Below are 6000 nucleotides of genomic sequence, written 5' to 3'. Positions count from 1 at the left end.
TTAAAAATTTTAAGTTTTATACCCCTGGGAGATAGAAGCAGAAGCAGCCATCCGGTTGGGAGAGGGGGGAGTCAGGGCCCTTCAGTGTTACAGCCTCACTCTGTTCCTTGACTTTGCTCCTGAGCGCCTTCCAGGTCTGAAGGTCCCACCCCAGTGCTGATAAGAGGGTCTCTATGTCTAAGATAGTGTTGTATGTTGGTTATGGGACAGGTCCACCAGCCTCAGACATAATAGTGATGGCACTGTTCATTATACTTGTCTTCTGTGAAACCTCACAGGATGGGGGTAAGCTAGTTGACATAAAGTTAGTAATGTGGACTAACTGCTGGGATATATGAAAAGTAAGGTTCACAGCAAGATCCCCACAGTTTTGCCGTATACGGGGAGAGGCAACAGAGACTAGCTCAGACAGAGGCACGGAGACAACTTGGATAAGATAATGGTCCTTTCACCTGGCAGCTATCCAGCCCCCAAATAGCTTTTGTATCCAGCCCAAAAATAAGATCACATGAGAGGGGAGAAAGAAATACACAAGTGCCTGTCCTTGGGCTTTCGCGGGTACACCAGCATCAGCCGCACTGGTGGGGGGCCCCCCGGAGAGGGTGGCCTCCCAGTGCACTGGCTGCCTCCCTCCCCTGGCTCTCCCGGGCTGGGAAAACAACCTGTATCAGGGCGGGTGTGGTGTGTGCTTTGCACTCAGCTCTTCTCTCAGGACTCCCTTGAGCTCCACTCACACCAGAGAGGGAGCAGGAGAGAGAGGACAGGCGGAACCAACAGCCTCAACTCCAGGGGAATAAGGGCATCGCCTCCTTTTGGTGAAGGACACTCCCTTCTGATGGAGAATGGGAACTCCCTTCCTCCTGCAGCGGCCTGCCTGCAGCACTCCCGTTAGGTCACCCTGGACGCTGTAGGCTGCTGTGGCTGCCTCGCCCCAGAAAGAAAGTGCCCCAGAGCCAAAGCAAAGAGGTGAGTGCATCCGTTTCGTTTCTCTGAGGGGCTCATGACTACAGACTTCGTGCTCGGGTCCAGCATGAATGCTCTCCCCTGCCCCTCTTCTTCCTCTTCTCCTCCCTGATCTGGGTCTCTGGCAGACTTGAGTCTGTGTGATGGATGCTAGCTTAAAATACCTGTACTCTCTTCTCTTATTTTGAGGCTAATATGTTCCCAGAAAGAACAGGGTAGGTCCAGTTCTTAGCGGGGAAGTGAGAAATGATTCCCACCAAGTGAATTATGTTTGCTGAGATCCAAGAAGATGTTTTCCAAGAAACCATTAGACAAATCCCATTGCAGTCGAGTTCATCTTAGTTTTAAAAAGCCCTGTATGAAATAGGAAACAAAAGGAGGCCGGCTCATTCCTTATTATTGGACAAAACGGGGAAAAAAAAACCCACAAGGGAGATGTGCAGATCTTCCTCTCTCCTCATTCCTTCCACACCTTTTCCTGACTTCTTAGAGCCCTGTAAAATATACTTAACAGATCCCAGAACTCATTTCTTTGGTTGAGAACAAGAGGGATAAAATGCAGGGTTTGGGGAGAATTGCTCTGTAAGCCAAGTCGAGGGACAAAGAAGACAAGGCAATTTTGCAGTGTCGGCTTCCCCTCCCAAGCACATGACATGTACTTGTGCCTGTCTGGGGATGTGTACAGATGTCGCCATCACTAGCAAATGCGCACCACTGACCCTTGTTACACACCACGCCACCCCCTGACTATGGACTACAAATACCTACGCTAAGAAGAAGCCCACAAAACATAGGTGGGAGCAAGACACTTCAACAAAGCAGGATTCTTTCAGCGACAATAGACTGAAACCCGGTTTGAAGAGACTTGTGCCAAAAGAAGGAAATTTGTTTGCTTGTGTAACTGAAAAGGCTGTGGTATGGTGGGATCCAGGTGCCCAGATGGCAGCATCCCAACTCTGTCTCTCTCCGTTTCTTGGCTCTGCATCTCCGTGTCATTGTATCCCAGGAAGACTCACCTAAGGCAGTAGCAAGATGGCCACCAGCAACTCCAGGTTGACACCCTAATGGCAAAGCCACCCTCTAGAAGAACAGGCATGTCCTTTTCCCAAGAGTCTAGAGTCTCAGAGTCACATCTCACTGAACCAGTGTGGGCACTGTGGCCATCCTTGCCATGGGGTGTAGTCATCCCCACCCAAACCACACAGACTGGAAGGAATGAAGGGCTGGGTCCCCAAAGATAACCAAGGTGCTAGTCCTAGAGGAGGGGCCTGGACACAATGCTTGCCACTGTGCATTGCTATTTTTGTGATGGTCTGGATGAAGACTTAAAACTCCTCCAACATCACTTCTCCTCCCTCTTATAGTCCACAAAAATCAGTGACAGAAAGTCTCATAATAAGGATAGTTATTAGTAGAAGTGACTGAAAGACACCATGGCATCTCATTCCTAGAGAGACCCCCACATAGTGCAAAAGAAAACAGAAGGCTTTTCTCGGGCTCAGTGCCCAGACGACCCATCATGACGAGACCTACCTAGGCCCCCAACCTTGCCCGTGTGCAGACAGATCTCCCCTCCTCGGTCCCCTGTCCTTGTCCACCTGTATCTCCCTCTGCTCTGTGGATGTGAACCCACCCTGCCTTTCAAGGGCCAGCCTCAGTGCTGCCTTCCCTGAGGCCTTCCCTGGCTCGTCGAGCCTTTCTGCAATCTCGCACCCTGTAAAAAACTTGAATTTTACATTCCTGGGGGAAACTGGATTTTATCCCTAGCCCTCTCTGTGGTGTCTGACACATAGCAAGTGCCAAGTGACCAATAGAAACCCAGCTTCCCTAAATACCTGAGAGAGGATGGCTAGGTTATGTGAAGTCCTAAATTCTGATTTTAAAAGTAATGTAATAATTATAGCAAACATTAATTGAGCTCCAGCTGTATGCTGCAGCCTCAGAGGCATCATCTCAGGTAACCTTCACAATGACCCTACAAGGCAAATATTGGCATTATCCCTCATTTAACATATGGGGAAACTGAGGCTCATAGAATTAACTTACTTGTCCCTTAAGCGGTGACATGGGAGTTAGAGCCCAGGCATGCCTGCCATCTCATTTCCTATTAAATTTGGCATTTACATACTTATCAGGGGAGCTTCTGGCTGCCTGATTTTCAAGACCAAGGAACACCGTTGGCTGGTCAAAGAGCATGAGTAAGCCTGGGTGTTTTGGACCCACCTTCTGCCACTTGGGGCTCTGAGTGCCTCTACAGGGGGGTCCTTATTAGTTTGTATCCAGGGGTGAAGAGACACTTGCCTACCCCAAAGCCACAAAGGTCAGGGGAGCATGGATTTCACAAAAGGAGATGCCTCTGGGGCCCTGAAGAGGGAGGTACTTTTGAGGAAATGTTAGCTGAAAGTGGGTTTTAGAATTTCAACTTGCCCTTTTGGCTGTCCATCATTGGGCAGATGGCCCTGACGTTTCTACCCTCACATGGTAGCTCGCAGGATTTGGAAAGCAACAAAATCTGATCTCAAAGGAAACCAAAATGTTGAGACTACGGTGAGTATTTTTTTGGCCTACCTATGCCTCTAACAACCAGCCACTGGCCTCTTGTCTGATGCTGTCACCTCTGATGCCAGCGAGGCCCTTGGTTTGAGGGTATGCAGTTTTCCATGACACACACTGACCTATTCGTATGGGTCAGCATCTTCTCAAGAGCAGATCCTATTTGATTTAGGCCATTAATCCTCACAAGGTCCTGCAGGAGGGTCAGAGACCTGGCGCCCTCACAAGTGAGACACGGCAAGACTGATCGGGTCCCAGATTACCTAGAAGCAGAGAAGGGCCTAGCCTGGGGGTAACAGAGCTCTGAGGTCTTAGGATCCAAGCCTGCTCGCTTCTCCATGAGTTTACTGTAAAAAAAAAAAAATTAAAACCAAAAGAATTATACAGGCTAAGTAAAACTCTTTGGGTAAGTCTTTCAGAGGAAAACCACTGTCAGACCCAACAGAAATGAAAATATATGTTCTCACAAAAACTATACATGTCCATGGCAGCATCATTCATCACAGTCCAACCAGGAAAACAAGCCAAAAGTCCATTCACCGATGAATGGATAAATAAAATGTGGCATATCCACACAATGAAATATTACTCAGCGATAAAAAGGAATGAAGTGCTGAAACATGCTGTAACACTGATGAACCTCAGAGACATTATGCTTTTGAAGGGAAAGAAACCCATACTGTATGATTTCATTTCTACGAAACGGCCATAACAGGCAATTCTACAGAGACAGAAAGTACATTGGTGGTTGCCTAGGCCTGGCAGGAACACGGTGTGGGGAGTACTTGCTAATGAGTATGGGTTTCTTTTTGGGGATGACAAAACTGTTCTAAAATTAGTGGTGATGGCTGCACAACCACGTGAATACACTGAAACCATTTAATTGTTTACTTTAAATGAGTGAACTATACGGTATGTGAATTATATTCTCAAAGTTGTTTAAAAACCCAACCATGGCTAATCAAATAATGAACCCAGTGACGGCTTCCCTGAAGGATGTGGCCTCACCCCATCTGCTCTGATAAGCTTAGGTCTTCTCCCACAGAGCTCGGCCACAGACCACCCAGACAATCCAAGTGTTAAGAATACAGATGGGAAAAACGCGATCCTTAGATTTCTCCACAGAGTCTAAGCTGGGAGGATTTCTGTTCCCCTCTTTCCTGTGTGGATTATTCAAAATGTTATGCAAGCAATCTCACTATTCTCTTTTCATTTCTGGGTTTCAAGTCCTGCTCCAAAAAGCATTCTCCCTTCTAAGATTATAAATCTTATTGGGGCTCTGAGTGCCTCTACAGGGGGGTCCTTATTAGTTTGTACCTTATTTAAAATAAATAATAAGATTATTAATCTTACTAATTCATGTTTTCCTCTAAGGTTTGTCTTCTTACATTTAACTTTCTGATTCCTGAGGAATTTAAATGCTAAACTAAGGATCCACATTGTTTTTGGTTTTTTGCCACATAGACAGACAATTCACAAATCAGGAGTTTTGAATTTTGACTTGGGGTATCTTGTAACTTCCAGGAATTAAACATAAAAAAGGTGTGTGTGTGTGTGTGTGTGTGTGTGTGTGTTCAGGAAAAGGGTTACAGACCTTGTCAGATTCTCAGGGGTTTTGTGACTCACAAAAAAACCACTGGACTCCCTACATTTCATAACCTGGGGTCCAGATAGACTATGTATGTATGTTCCAAAGCACGAGGCAGAATCCAAGCCAAGGGGACAATTATTAAACAACTACAGGGGAGGCCTGAGCGATTACTTCTGGGCAAAATTCTCCATCACATGTCAAGTGAGAGTCATCCCACCTTTTGTCCTCATGGTTTACTGAGGCAGAGAACAAGATGGGACTCCCATGGATCTCCCAGGGCCTAGAAAACGTTACGTTTTTATTCATCTGCTGACGAATCGGTGGAGCTAATAAATCATGTTCTAAAAGTAGCTGACAAAACTTGGACCCTCTTGTCACAAAGAATTTGAGGAGACTTACAGACATAAATATAAGTAAATAATGAAGTGGAAAAGCCATGACAAATAAGGTGGCAGTCCCTCAGGTGCACACTCATACATTCATATGACAAATACATATGCACACCCACTGTGGGCCAGGCACTGTCGAGACTGAGGGTTCTCAGAGTTTGGTTCCTGGACGCAGTTTCACCATCATCTGGGAACTTGCTAGCCGTGCACATTTCCAGGCCCACTCCAGACCTCCTGAATTAGAAGCTTTGGAGTTGGGGCCCAGCAATCTGTGTTTTAATCAACCCTCCACGTGATTCCGACGCACATCCAAGCTTGAGAACCACTGGTCTAGACACAGAGGATGTAATGGTGAAAAGACAGATGAAATCCCTGCTTTCCTCATGGAGTTTATATTCCAGTGTGTGTGGCAGAGGGGCCAGGAAACAAACCAGTAAACAGCTAACTGAATATCATAATGTTCCATGGCAGTAAGGTCTGTGAAGGAAAAGAAAGGAGGATGTG

The 6000-nt window shown here is 46.5% G+C and overlaps 1 protein-coding gene across 4 annotated transcripts in view; it reads left to right on the top strand.

Annotated features, from left to right (window-relative positions):
* Positions 1 to 542: 542 nt before the first annotated feature.
* The window catches only part of FGF1 (fibroblast growth factor 1), a 106464-nt gene continuing 101006 nt past the window's right edge, over positions 543 to 6000 (top strand). The window contains exon 1 of one of the 4 annotated variants that reach the window (XM_043589824.1): positions 543 to 966. The gene's annotated coding sequence lies outside the window, so the exon portion shown is untranslated. The remainder of the gene's footprint in view (positions 967 to 6000) is intronic. The other 3 variants (XM_043589816.1, XM_043589791.1, XM_043589780.1) reach the window with 3 other exon arrangements.

Source organism: Prionailurus bengalensis, chromosome A1, assembly GCF_016509475.1.
Source record: "Prionailurus bengalensis isolate Pbe53 chromosome A1, Fcat_Pben_1.1_paternal_pri, whole genome shotgun sequence".
Classification (NCBI taxonomy): Eukaryota; Metazoa; Chordata; class Mammalia; order Carnivora; family Felidae; genus Prionailurus; species Prionailurus bengalensis.
Note: the sequence above shows the minus strand (reverse complement) of the source record. Positions and strands in the feature narration are given on the sequence as shown.